Genomic DNA, 15395 nt, shown 5'->3' with positions numbered 1-15395 from the left:
TTTAACTCATAAAGGGGCTTCTCTGGTGACTACAGTCCATGGGGTTGCAAAGAGTCAGACATGACTAAGCAATTAACACTCACTTTCATAACTCATAAAGGTAGCTACATTAATAGAAAGTGAAAGAAAGTGAAAGTGAAGTTGCTCAGTTGTTTCCGACTCTTTGTGACCCCTTGGACTGTAACCTATAACACTCCTCTGTCCATGGGATTTTCCAGGCAAGAGTACTGGAATGGGTTGCCATTTCCTTCTCCAGAGGATCTTCCCAACCCAGGGATCGAACCTGGGTCTTCCGCATTGTAGGCAGATGCTTTACCATCTGAGCCACCAGGGAAGTCCATATTAATAGAGACAACTTGAAAAATTAGTAATAGCACTTCTTCAAGGAAAAATAGGTTTATATATATATATATATATATATATATATATATATATGCATGCATGCATTCCCTATGTCATTCTATCCATTTATAATTTATATAAAGGTATATATAATGTTTATATAGCTATAGATATATAGAGAGAGGTATGTAAATATTGTTATGCTTACATATGCATAGAAGTAAACTGTACATCCTTCTTTCAAATTGAATTCATTGTCATATGTTTCTATTTATTATTATTATCAGTTTAAATTTTCTTTTTTAAACACTGAAAAAACAGACATTTTATTTTCTCACATTGCATAGGTAAGCCCTGAAACTTTAGTTTATTTTGGTGAGAGTTTGGAATATTTATGCAGAAAGAACTTTGTGCAAATAAAACAAAGTGAAGTTAGGTTTCTTGCTCCAAAAGAGTCAAGTGTGACACAAAATATTAAATGTATGTAACCTCCATGATCTATCAAGCAGAATCAAACTTTCTAAAGGGGACAAATACAGATTGATATTTTAGAAATTACTACAGGGCATAAACTATACTTTTACTGTACCATATGCCTGACCTATTAGCAGAAATCATCCATGAAAAATTAGCATTTTTAAACAAATCTATATCATTTCATCATTGTTATGCATCTTGTTGCTGACAAAAGTTGATGATTTGAAGTCATGATTGATTTATGAGCACTGTGGAAATAAGGCAGAAAGTTGCCAAAGAATTCCCATTTAGGACAAACAATAATTACACTGAAAATTAAACTGTCTGAAATTGGAAAAAAGTGAAAGAGTCCATGACATCAGTAATTACATTGAAAATAAAATGAATATCCTAAAAGATTTGCTTCCATATAAAATTCCTCCTCTGGATAGGCAGCTGATGCCTGAAGCAGCTGGAGAGGAGCCCAAGGGGGTTTTGAACTGATGAGTGAGTCTGAGAGCAAGCAACTACTGCTCATCTCAGGTCCATACTTAAAGGAAGGCACTAAAGTGGCAGATCCACAGAGCTGGAGTTACTGTGAGGAGATACTACATGTCCAAAGGGCAGAGAAGCCCCTCAAGATGGTTTGTGTTGGAGTGGCAGCTGTGTGGCACTGGAGTGACTTTGCGGTATACTCCATGGCCAAAGGCAAAGGAGGAGCCTCAGCAAGATTGTAGGGGGGCGAAACCACATTTAGAATCAAACCCAATACCCTCCAGAGACACTTAGAAGGCTCAAACAAACCTTGTGTGCACCAGGACACAGGGAATCAACAGAGACTGAGACAGAACTGTGTTTGAGTGTCTCCTGTGGAGGTACAGGTCATCAGTGGACTCCTAAAGAGTCAGGGGCTCTGGGTGCATTGGATATCACTGGGTGCAGCAGACTTGGCTATGGCATAAGCCCTGTTGGAGGAGGTCGCCATTAAACCCATTATAGAGCCACCAGAACTTAGAAAGGACAAGGGAAACAGACTCTTGGAAGGCACAAATAACTTGTGCATACCAGGATCCAGGAGAAAGGAGCAGTGACCCCAAAAGAGACTGACCCAGATTTGCCCTTGAATGTCCAGCAGGCTTTGGTGGAGGCATGGGTCAATGGTGGCCTGCTGCAGGGTTGGAAGAACTGAGTGTAGCAGTGTATGCATGAGACCTTTTGAAGGAGCTTGCTGTAATCTTCATTACCTCCACCATAGTTTGGCCCTAGGTAAATAACAGGGAGGGACAACAGCCACCGACATGAACAAAAAATTGAATTAAAGATTTACTGAGCATGTCCAGCAGAAAGTGAAGAAGAACTAAAGAGCCCATGATGAAAGTGAAAGAGGAGTGAAAAAGTTGGCATAAAGCTCAACATTCAAAAAACTAAGATTATGGCATCTGGTCCCATCACTTCATGCCAAATAGATGGGGAAACAGTGGAAAAAGTGGCTGACTTTATTTTTATGGATTCCAAAGTCATTGCAGATGGTAATTGCAGCCATGAAATTAAAAGGTGTTTACTCCTTGGAAAGAAAATTATGACTAACCTAGAAAGCATATTCAAAAGCAGAGACATTACTTTGCCAACAAAGGTCCATCTAGTCAAGGCTCTGGTTTTTCCAGTGGTCATGTATGGATGTGAGAGTTGGACTATAAAGAAAGCTGAGCACCAAAGAATTGATGCTTTTGAACTGTGGTGTTGGAGAAGACTCTTGGGAGTCCCCTGGACTGCAAGGAGATCCAACCAGTCCATCCTAAAGGAGATCAGTCCTGGGTGTTCATTGGAAGGAATGATGTTGAGGCTGAAACTCCAATACTTTGGCCACGTGATGAGAAGAGCTTACTCATTTGAAAAGACCCTGATGCTGGAAAAGATTGAGGGCAGGAGAAGAAGGGGACGACAGAGGATAAGATGGTTGGATGGCATCACCAATTCAATGGACATGGGTTTGTCTGGACTACGGGAGTTGGTGATGGACAGGGAGGCCCGGTGTGTTGAGGTTCATGGGGTTGCAAAGAATCAGACACAACTGAGCAGCTGAACTGAACGGAGCATGTCCTCGCCCATTAGAACAAGATCCAGTTTGAATCTCAGTCAGTCTCTCCAATCAGGAAGGTGCCATAAGCTTCTTATCTTTCTCATCAGGGAGCAGACACACTGAAAACCATAATTACAGAAGCCGCCATGAAATTAAAAGATGCTTACTCCTTGGAGGAAAAGTTATGACCAACCTAGATAGCATATTCAAAAGCAAAGACATTACTTTGCCAACAAAGGTTTGTCTAGTCAAGGCTATGGTTTTTCCTGTGGTCATGTATGGATGTGAGAGTTGGACTGTGAAGAAAGCTGAGTGCCTAAGAACTGATGCTTTTGAATTGTGGTGTTGGAGAAGACTCTTGAGAGTCCCTTGGACTGCAAGGAGATCCAACCAGTCCATTCTAAAGGAGATCAGCCCTGGGATTTCTTTGGAAGGAATGATGCTAAAGCTGAAACTCCAGTACTTTGGCCACCTCACGGGAAGAGTTGACTCATTGGAAAAGACTCTGATACTGGGAGGGATTGGAGGCAAGGATGAGATGGCCAGATGGCATCACGGACTCAGTGGACGTGAGTCTGAGTGAACTCCGGGAGTTGGTGATGGACAGCGAGGCCTGGCATGCTGTGGTTCATGGGGTCACAAACAGTCAGACATGACTGAGAAACTGAACTGAACTGAACCAATCTGATCACATGGATCACAGACTTGTCTAACTCAATGAAACCATGCCCTGTAGTACCACCAAAGACAGATGGGTCATGGGGGAGAGTTCTGACAAAACACGATCCACTGGAGAAGGGAATGGAAAACCACTTCAGTATTCTTGCCTCGAGAACCACATGAACAGTATGAAAAGGCAAAAAGATGTGACACTGAAAGATGAACTCCCCGTGTTGGTAGGCACCCAAAATGCTACTGGAGTTTAGTGGAGAAATAACTCCAGAAAGAATGAAGAGTCTGAGCCAAAGCAACAACAACACCCATTGTGCATGTGATTGGTGATGGAAGTAAAATCTGATGCTGTAAAGAGCAATATTGCATAGGAACCTGGAATGTTAGGTTCATGAACCCAGGAAAAGTGAAAGTGGTCAAACAGGAGATGGCCAGAGAGAATGTTATCATTTTTGGAATCAGCGAAATAAAGTGGAATGGAATGGAATAATTTAACTCAGATGACCATTATATCCACTACTGTGGGCAAGAATCCCTTAGAAGAAATGGAGTAGCCATCATAGTCAACAAAAGAATCTGAAATGTGGTACGTGGATGCAATCTCAAAAACAACAGAATGATTTCTGTACGTTTCCAAGGCAAACCATTCAGTACCACAGTAATCCAAGTCTATGCCCCCACCAGTAATGCTGAAAAAGCTGAAGTTGAATGATTCTATCAGATCAGATCAGATCAGTCGCTCAGTCGTGTGCGACTCTTTGCGACCCCATGAATCGCAGCACGCCAGGCCTCCCTGTCCATCACCAACTCCCAGAGTTCACTCAGACTCACGTCCAATGAGTCAGTGAAGCATCCAGGTATCTCATCCTCTGTAGTCCCCTTCTCCTCTTGCCCCCAATCCTTCCCAGCATCAGAGTCTTTTTCAATGAATCAACATGTCCAATGAGGTGGCCAAAGTACTGGAGTTTCAGCTTTAGCATCATTCCTTCCAAAGAAATCCCAGTGCTGAATGTCTTCAGAATGGACTGGTTGGATCTCCTTGAAGACCAAGGGACTCTCAAGAGTCTTCTCCAACACCACAGTTCAAAAGTATCAATTCTTTGGCACTCAGCCTTCTTCACATTCCAACTCTCACATCCATACATGACCACAGGAAAAATGATAGCCTTGACTAGACGAACCTTTGTTGGCAAAATAATGTTTCTGCTTTTGAATATGCTATCTAGGTTCATCATAACTTTCCTTCCAAGGAGTAAGCGTCTTTTAGTTTCATGGCTGCAGTGATTTTGGAGCCCCCCAAAATAAATTCTGACACTGTTTCCCCATCTATTTGCCATGAAGTGATGGGATCAGATGCCATGATCTTCGCTTTCTGAATGTTGAGCTTTAAGCCAACTTTTTCACTCTCCACTTTCACTTTCATCAAGAGGCTTTTTAGTTCCTCTTCACTTTCTGCCTTAAGGGTGGTGTCATCTGTTATCTGAGGTTATTGATATTTCTCCCAGCAATCTTGATTCCAGCTTTTGTTCTTCCAGTCCAGCGTTTCTCATGATGTACTCTGCATAGAAGTTAAATAAGCAGGGTGACAATATACAGCCTTGATGTACTCCTTTTCCTATTTGGAACCAGTCTGTTGTTCCATGTCCAGTTCTAACTGTTGCTTCCTGACCTGCATACAAATTTCTCAAGAGGCAGATCAGGTGGTCTGTTATTCCCATCTCTTTCAGAATTTTCCACAGTTTATTGTAATCCACACAGTCAAAGGCTTTGGCATAGTCAATAAAGCAGAAATAGATGTTTTTCTGGAACTCTCTTGCTTTTTCCATGATCCAGCGGATGTTGGTAATTTGATCTCTGGTTCCTCCGTCTTTTCTAAAACCAGCTTGCACATCAGGAAGTTCACAGTTCACATATTGCTGAAGCCTGGCTTGCATAATTTTGAGGATTACTTTACTAGCGTGTGAGATGAGTGCAATTGTGTGGTAGTTTGAGCATTCTTTGACATTGCCTTTCTTTGGGATTGGAATGAAAACTGACCTTTTCCAGTCCTGTGCCACTGCTGAGTTTTCCAAATTTTCTGGCATATTGAGTGCAGCACTTTCACAGCATCATCTTTCAGGAATTGGAATAGCTCAACCAGAACTCTATCACCTCCACTACCTTTGTTCGTAGTGATGCTTTCTAAGGCCCACTTAACTTCACATTCCAGGATGTCTGCTCTAGGTCAGTGATCACACCACTGTGATTATCTGGGTCGTGAAGCTCTTTTTTGTACAGTTCTTCTGTGTATTCTTGCCACCTCTTCTTAATATCTTCTGCTTCTGTTCGGTCCATACCATTTCTGTCCTTTATCGAGCCCATCTTTGCATGAAATGTTCCTTTGGTGTCTCTGATTTTCTTGAAGAGATCCCTAGTCTTTCCCATTCTGTTGTTTTCCTCTATTTCCTTGCATTGATTGCTGAGGAAGGCTTTCTTATCTCTTCTTGCTATTCTTTGGAACTCTGCATTCAGATGTTTATATATTTCCTTTTCTCCTTTGCTTTTCGCTTCTCTTCTTTTCACAGCTATTTGAAAGCCTCCCCAGACAGCCATTTTGCTTTTTTGCATTTCTTTTCCATGGGGATGGTGTTGATCCCTGGCTCCTGTACAATGTCATGAACCTCATTCCATAGTTCATCAGGCACTCTATCTATCAGATCTAGGCCCTTAAATCTATTTCTCACTTCCACTGTATAATCATAAGGGATTTGATTTAGGTAATACCTGAATGGTCTAGTGGTTTTCCCTAATTTCTTCAATAAGTCTGAATTTGGCATTAAGGAGTTCATGGTCTGAGCCACAGTCAGCTCCTGGTCATGTTTTTGCTGACTGTATAGAGCTTCTCCATCTTTGGCTGCAAAGAATATAATCAATCTGATTTTGATGTTGACCATCTGGTGATGTCCATGTATAGAGTCTTGTCTTGTGTTGTTGGAAGAGGGTGTTTGTTATGACCAGTGCATTTTCTTGGCAAAGCTCTATTAGTCTTTGCCCTGCTTCATTCTGTATTCCAAGACCAAATTTGCCTGTTACTCCAGGTGTTTCTTGACTTCCTACTTTTGCATTCCAGTCCCCTATAATGAAAAGGACATCTTTTTTGGGTCTTAGTTCTAAAAGGTCTTGTAGGTCTTCATAGAACCGTTCAACTTTAACTTCTTCAGCGTTACTGGTTGGGGCATAGACTTGGATTACTGTGATATTGAATGGTTTGCCTTGGAAACGACCAGAGATCATTCTGTCGTTTTTGAGACTGCATCCAATTACTGGGTTTCGGACTCTTTTGTTGACCATAATGGCTACTCCATTTCTTCTGAGGGATTCCTGCCTGCAGTATTAGATATAATGGTCATCTGAGTTAAATTTACCCATTCCCGTCCATTTTAGTTCGCTGATTCCCAGAATGTCGACATTCACTCTTGCCACTTCTTGTTTGACCACTTCCATTTTGCCTTGATTCATGGATCTGACATTCCAGGTTCCTATGCAATATTGCTCTTTACAGCATCGGACCTTGCTTCTATCACCAGTCACATCCACGACTGGGTATTCTTTTTGCTTTGGCTCCATCCCTTCATTCTTTCTGGGGTTATTTCTCCACTGATCTCCAGTAGCATATTGGGCACCTACTGACCTGGGGAGTTTCTCTTTCAGTATCCGATCATTTTGTCTTTTCATACTGTTCATAGTGTTCTCAAGGCAAGAATACTGAAGTGGTTTGCCATTCCCTTCTCCAGTGGATCACATTCTGTCAGATCTCTCCACCATGACCCACCCATCTTGGGTTGCCCCACAGGCATGGTTTAGTTTCATTGAGTTAGACAAGGCTGTGGTCCTAGTGTGATTAGATTGACCAGTTTTCTGTGAGTATGGTTTCAGTGTGTTTGCCCTCTGATGCCCTCTTGCAACACAACTTGGGCATAGGGTATCTCTTCATGGCTGCTCCAGCAAAGCGTAGCCGTTGCTCCTTACCTTGGACGAGGGGTATCTCCTCACCGCAGCCCTTCCTGACCTTCAACGTGGGATAGCTCCTTTACGCCCTCCTGGTTCTATGGAGACCTACAAAACCATCTAGAAATCACACCCAAAAAGATTTCGTTTCCATTATACGGAACTGGAATGCAAAGGTAGGAAGTGAAGAAATACCTGGAATAATAGTCAAATTTGGCCTTGGAGTAGAGAATGAAGCAGGGAAAAGGCTTATGGAGTTTTGCCAAGAGAACTCACTGGTCATAACAAACACTCTCTTCTAACAACACAAGAGAAGACTCTACACATGGGGATCTCCAGATGATCAATTCTGAAATCAGATTGATTATATTTTTTGAAGCCAAAGGTGGAAAAGCTCTATACAGTCAGCAAAATCAAGACTGGGAGCTGACTGTGGGTCAGATCATGAACTCCTTATTGCCAAATTCATTTAAATTGAAGAAAGTGTGGAAAACCACTAGACCACTCAGGTATGACATAAATAAAATCCGTACAATAACGGTGGAAATGACAAATAGATTCAAGGTATTAGATCTGATAGACAGAGTGCCTGAAGAACTATGGATGGAGGTTCATGACATTGTACAGGAGGCAGGGATCAAAACCATCCCCAAGAAAAAGTAATTCAAAAAGGCATAATGGTTGGCTAAGGAGGCTTTACAAATAGCTGTGACAAGAAGACACACGAAAAGCAAAGGAGAAAAGGAAAGACATATCCATTTCAATGGAGAGTTCCAAAGAAGAGCAAGAAGAGATAAGAAAGCCTTCCTCAGGTATCAAGGCAAAGAAATAGAGGAAAACAATAGAATGGGAAAGACTAGAGATCTCTTCAAGAAAATTAGAGCTACCATGGGAACATGCAAAGATGGGCACAATAAAGGACAGAAATGGTATGGAACTAACAAAAGTAGAAGATATTAAGAAGAGGTGGCAAGAATACACAGAAGAACTAGGCAAAATAGATTTTCATGACCCAGATAATCATGATGTGTGGATCACTCACCTAGAGCCAGACATTCTGGAATATAAAGTCAAGTTAGCCTTAGGAAGCATCCACTAGGAACAAATCTAGTGGAGGTGATGAAATTTCAGTTGAGTTATTTCAAATCCTAAAAGATGCTGCTGTGAAAATTCTGCATTCAGTATGCCAGCAAATTTGCAAAACTCAACAGTGGCCACAGGACTGGAAAGTTTCACTTTTCATTTCAATCGCAAAGAGAGGCAACGCCAAAGAATGATCAAACTATCACACAATTGCACTCATCTTACACCTAGTAAAGTAATGCTCAAAATTCTCCAAGCCAGGCTTCAGCAGTACATGAATCGTGAACTTCCAGATGTTCAAGCTGGTTTTAGAAAAGGCAGAGGAACCAGAGATCAAATTGCCAACACCCGCTGGATCATCGAAAAAGCAAGAGAGTTCCAGAAAAAAAAAATCTACTTCTGCTTTATTGACTATGGCAAAAGCTCTGTATGTGTACATCACAACAAACTGGAAAATTCATCAAAAATGGGAATGCCAGACAACCTGACCTGCCTCCTAAGTAATCTGTATGAACATTAAGAAGCAACAGTTAGAAATGGTGTTGGAGCAGTGGACTGGTTCTAAATTGGGAAAGGAGTATATCAAGGCTGTATATTGTCACCCTGCTAATTTAACTAAATGCATAGTACGTCATGAGAAACACTGGGCTAGATGAATCACAAGCTGGAATCAAGATTGCCAGGAGATATATCAATAACATCAGATATGCAGATGACACCTCCCTATGGCAGAAAATGAAGAAGAACTCAAGATTCTCTTGATGAAAGTGAAAGAGGAGAGTGAAAAATTTAGCTTAAAACTCAACATTCAGAAAACTAAGATCATGGCATCTGGTCCCATCATTTCATGTCAAATGTGTTGGGAAGCAATGGGAACAGTGAGAGACTGTATATTCGGACCCCCAAATCACTGGAGATGGTGACTGCAGCCATGAATTTAAAAGATGCTTGCTGCTTGGAAGAAAATCTAAGACCAACTTCAGATCAGATCAGATCAGATCAGTCGCTCAGTCATGTCCGATTTTTTGCGACCCCATGAATCTGAGCACGCCAGGCCTCCCTGACCATCACCAACTCCCGGAGTTCACTTAGACTCACGTCCATCGAGTCAGTGATGCCATCAAGCCATCTCATCCTCTGTCGTTCCCTTCTCCTCCTGCCCCCAATCCCTCCCAGCATCAGAGTCTTTTCCAATGAGTCGACTCTTCGCATGAGGTGGCCAAAGTACTGGAGTTTCAGCTTTAGCATCATTCCTTCCAAAGAAATCCCAGGGCTGATCTCCTTCAGAATGGACTGGTTGGATCTCCTTGCAGTCCAAGTGACTCTCAAGAATCTTCTCCAACACCACAGTTCAAAAGCATCAATTCTTCAGCGTTCAGCCTTCTTCACAGTCCAACTCTCACATACATACATATGGTCATCCATACATGACCACTGGAAAAACCATAGCCTTGACTAGTCGGATCTTTGTTGGCAAAATAATGTCTCTGCTTTTGAATATGCTATCTAGGTTGGTCATAACTTTCCTTCCAAGCAGTAAGCGTCTTTTAATGTCATGGCTGCAGTCACAATCTGCAGTGATTTTGGAGCCCAGAAAAATAAAGTCTGACACTGTTTCCACTGCTTCCGCATCTTTTTGCCATGAAGCAATGGGACCGGATGCCATGATCTTCATTTTCTGAATGTTGAGCTTTAAGCCAACTTTTTCACTCTCCACTTTCACTTTCACCAAGAGGCTTTTTAGTTCCTCTTCACTTTCTGCTATAAGGGTGGTGTCATCTGCATATCTGAGGTTATTGATATTTCTCCCAGCAATCTTGATTCCAGCTTGTGTTTCTTCCAGTCCAGCATTTCTCATGATGTACTCTGCATAGAAGTTAAATAAACAGGGTGACAATATACAGCCTTGACGAACTCTTTTTCCTATTTGGAACCAGTCTGTTTTTCCATGTCCAGTTCTAACTGTTGCTTCCCGACCTGCATACAAATTTCTCAGAAGGCAGATCAGGTGGTCTGGTATTCCCATCTCTTTCAGAATTTCCCACAGTTTATTGTGATCCACACAGTCAAAGGCTTTGGCACAGTCAATAAAGCAGATAGATGCTTTTCTGGAACTCCCTTGCTTTTTCCATGATCCAGCGGATGTTGGCAATTTGATCTCTGGTTCTGCCTTTTCTAAAGCCAGCCTAAACATCTGGAAGTTCACGGTTCATGTATTGCTGAAGCCTGGCTTGCATAATTTTGAGCATTACTTTACTAGCGTGTGAGATGAGTGCAATTGTGCAGTAGTTTGAGCATTCTTTGACATTGCCTTTCTTTGGGATTGGAATGAAAACTGACCTTTTCCAGTCCTGTGGCCACTGCTGAGTTTTCCAAATTTTCTGGCATATTGAGTGCAGCACTTTCACAGCATCATCTTTCAGGAATTGGAATAGCTCAACCGGAACTCTATCACCTCCACTACCTTTGTTCGTAGTGATGCTTTCTAAGGCCCACTTAACTTCACATTCCAGGATGTCTGCTCTAGGTCAGTGATCACACCACTGTGATTATCTGGGTCGTGAAGCTCTTTTTTGTACAGTTCTTCTGTGTATTCTTGCCATCTCTTCTTTTTTTTTTTGATGATTTGATCCCACTTTATTAGCAAAACTGATCCTTAATATAATAATTCAAATAGAATTGAACTATATTGAAAAACTGAACTGTTTTATTCCAATATGTGTTAATTTCAGCCAAAATATTGGCTTAGGATATATATATATTTTTTTTAAAATTTTATTTTATTTTTAAACTTTACATAATTGTATTAATTTTACCAAATATCAAAATGAATACGCCACAGGTATACATGTGTTCCCCATCCTGAACCCTCCTCCCTCCTCCCTCCCCATAGCATCCCTCTGGGTCATCCCAGTGCACCAGCCCCAAGCATCCAGTATCGTGCATCAAACCTGGACTGGCGACTCATTTCATACATGATATTATACATGTTTCAATGTCATTCTCCCAAATCTTCCCACCCTCTCCCTCTCCCACAGAGTCCATAAGACTGTTCTATACATCAGTGTCTCTTTTGCTGTCTCGTACACCGGGTTATTGTTACCATCTTTCTAAATTCCATATATATGCGTTAGTATACTGTATTGGTGTTTTTCCTTCTGGCTTACTTCACTCTGTATAATAGGCTCCAGTTTCATCCACCTCATTAGAACTGATTCAAATGTTTTCTTTTTAATGGCTGAGTAATACTCCATTGTGTATATGTACCACTGCTTTCTTATCCATTCATCTGTTGATGGACATCTAGGTTGATTCCATGTCCTGGCTATTATAAACAGTGCTGCAATGAACATTGGGGTACATGTGTCTCTTTCCCTTCTGGTTTCCTCAGTGTGTATGCCCAGCAGTGGGATTGTTGGATCATAAGGCAGTTCTATTTCCAGTTTTTTAGGGAATCTCCATACTGTTCTCCATAGTGGCTGTACTAGTTTGCATTCTCACCAGCAGTGTGAGAGGGTTCCCTTTTCTCCACACCCTCTCCAGCATTTATTATTTGTAGACTTGGATCACAGCCATTCTGACTGGTGTGACATGGTACCTCATAGTGGTTTTGATTTGCATTTCTCTGATAATGAGTGATGTTGAGCATCTTTTCATGTGTTTGTTAGCCATCTGTATGTCTTCTTTGGCCCAGTTTTTGATTGGGTCATTTACTTTTCTGGAGTTGAGCTGTAGGAGTTGCTTGTATATTTTTGAGATTAGTTGTTTGTCAGTTGCTTCATTTGCTGTTATTTTCTCCCATTCTGAAGGCTGTCTTTTCACCTTGCTAATAGTTTCCTTTGATGTGCAGAAGCTTTTAAGGTTAATTAGGTCCCATTTGTTTATTTTTGCTTTTATTTCCAATATTCTGGGAGGTGGGTCACAGAGGATCCTGCTGTGATGTATGTCAGAGAGTGTTTTGCCTATGTTCTCCTCTAGGAGTTTTATAGTTTCTGGTCTTATGTTTAGATCTTTAATCCATTTTGAGTTTATTTTTGTGTATGGTGTTAGAAAGTGTTCTAGTTTCATTCTTTTACAAGTGGTTGATCAGATTTCCAAGCACCACTTGTTAAAGAGATTGTCTTTAATCCATTGTATATTCTTGCCTCCTTTGTCAAAGATAAAAAAAAAACTATAAAACACTGGTGAAAGAAATCAAAGAAGACACTAATAGATGGAGAAATATACCATGTTCATGGATTGGAAGAATCAATATAGTGAAAATGAATATACTACCCAAAGCAATTTATAGATTCAATGCAATCCCTATCAAGCTACCAACAGTATTCTTCACAGAGCTAGAACAAATAATTTCACAATTTGTATGGAAATACAAAAAACCTCGAATAGCCAAAGTGATCTTGAGAAAGAAGAATGGAACTGGAGGAATCAACCTGCCTGACTTCAGGCTCTACTACAAAGCCACAGTTATCAAGACAGTATGGTACTGGCACAAAGACAGAAATATAGATCAATGGAACAAAATAGAAAGCCCAGAGATAAATCCACGCACATATGGACGCCATCTCTTCTTAATATCTTCTGCTTCTGTTAGGTCCATACCATTTCTGTCCTTTATCGAGCCCATCTTTGCATGAAATGTTCCTTTGGTATCTCTGATTTTCTTGAAGAGATCCCTAGTCTTTCCCATTCTGTTGTTTTCCTCTATTTATTTGCACTGATCGCTGAAGAAGTCTTTCTTATCTCTTCTTGCTATTCTTTGGAACTCTGCATTCAGATGTACCTAATGAATCTGGGTGAGGGGAAACTGAAAATGCCAAATCTCTGACCTAATGCTTTTATAAAAGTATAAAAGAAAAGCTTAAACTTGAAATAAATAGGCAGTCCAAGAAAACTGAGAGGCTGTCTCATCACTGACACCATTCATCTCTTCAGATTGAATCCCTGGCTGCTGGAGCTGGACTCTGGTAGGTCAGTTTTCATTCCAAGCTCAAAGAAAGGCAATGCCAAAGAATGCTCAAACTACCTCACAATTGCACTCATCTCACACACTAGTAAAGTAATGCTCAAAATTCTCCAAGCCAGGCTTCAGCAATACGTGAACTGGGAACTTCCAGATGTTCAAGCTGGATTTAGAAAAGGCAGAGGAACCAGAGATCAAATTGCCAACATCCACTGGATCTTGGAGAAAGCAAGAGAGTTCAGTAAAAACATCTATTTCTGCTTTATTGACTATGCCAAAGCCTTTGACTGTGTGGATCACAATAAACTGTGGAACATTCTGAAAGAGATGGGAATACCAGACCACCTGACCTGCCTCTTGAGAAACCTGTATGCAGCTCAGGAAGCAACAGGTAGAACTGGACATGGAACAAAAGACTGGTTCCAAATAGGAAAAGGAGTACGTCAAGGCTGTATATTGTCACCCTGTTTATTTAACTTATATGCAGAGTACATCATGAAAAACACTGGACTGGAAGAAGCACAAGCTGGAATCAAGATTGCCTGGAGAAATATGAATAACGTCAGTTATGCAGATGACAACACTCTTAGGGCAGAAAGTGAAGAGGAACTAAAAAGCCTCTTGATGAAAGTGAAAGTCAAGAGTGAAATAGTTGGTTTAAAGCTCTACATTCAGAAAACTAAGATCATGGCATCTGGTCCCACCACTTCATGGGAAATAGTTGGGGAAACAGAGGAAACAGTGTCAGACTTTATTTTGTTCGGGTCCAAAATCACTGCAGATGGTGATTCCAGCCATGAAATTAAAAGACACTTACTCCTTGGAAGGAAAGTTATGACCAACCTAGATAGCATGTTAAAAACAGAGATATTACTTTGCCAACAAACGTCCATCTAGTCAAGGCTATGATTTTTCCAGTTGTCATGTATGAATGTGAGATTTGGACTCTGAAGAAACCTGAGCGCTGAAGAATTGATGCTTTTGAACTGTAGTGTTGGAGAAGACTCTTGAGAGTCCCTTGGACTGTAAGGAGATTCAACCAGTCCATCTTAGATCAGTCCTGGGTGTTCATTGGAAGGACTGATGCTAAAGCAGAAACTCCAATACTTTGTCACCTCATGCGCAGAGTTGACTCATTGGAAAAAGTCCTGATGCTGGAAGGGATTAGGGGCAGGAGGAGAAGGGGATGACAGAGGATGAGATTGCTGGATGGCATCACCAACTCGATGGATGATTTTGAGGGAACTCTGGGAGTTGGTGATGGTCAGTGAAGCCTGGCCTGCTGTGATTCATGGGGTCACAAAGAGTCGGACACGACTGAGCGACCGAACTGAACTGAAATGATTGTATCAATTTATTTGTATTTCAGAACATTTAGTCATATTTACAAAATTCTTTGTCAGTGTATTGGCTTCATCTGCTCAGGTACTATAGCAGCACACTATACACTGGAGGCTTAGTTGAAATTTACCTTCTCATAGTTCTATTGGCTGAGAGCCTAAGACCAGGATACCAACTAGTCAATTTCTCTTGAGCACTCTCTTCCCAGCTTGTGTGTAGTCACCTTCTGACTATGTCTTCACATGGTAGAGAAAGAATGTATCCTCCATTGTCAGTTCTTTGTGTGTGTGTTTGTGGAGGGGATGTTGGTTTATTTTTATTTTTAATAACTTTATTTATATTAAAGTATAGTTGATTAACAGTGTTGTGTTAGTTTCAGCTGCACAACAAAGTGATTCAATTATACACAAACAGATATCTATTCTTTTTCAAATTATTTTCCTGATTAGGTTGTTACAGAATTTTGAGCCA

At 41.0% G+C, this 15395-nt stretch overlaps 1 non-coding gene across 1 annotated transcript; it reads right to left on the bottom strand.

The window, feature by feature from the left end:
• Positions 1-262: 262 nt before the first annotated feature.
• On the bottom strand, positions 263-334 carry TRNAC-ACA (transfer RNA cysteine (anticodon ACA)). Its single transcript has one exon. It is a non-coding gene; the product is annotated as a tRNA-Cys (tRNA).
• Positions 335-15395: the final 15061 nt, after the last annotated feature.

The sequence above is a fragment of the Bos indicus genome, chromosome 1 (assembly GCF_029378745.1).
Source record: "Bos indicus isolate NIAB-ARS_2022 breed Sahiwal x Tharparkar chromosome 1, NIAB-ARS_B.indTharparkar_mat_pri_1.0, whole genome shotgun sequence".
NCBI classification, from domain to species: domain Eukaryota; kingdom Metazoa; phylum Chordata; class Mammalia; order Artiodactyla; family Bovidae; genus Bos; species Bos indicus.
Note: the sequence above shows the minus strand (reverse complement) of the source record. Positions and strands in the feature narration are given on the sequence as shown.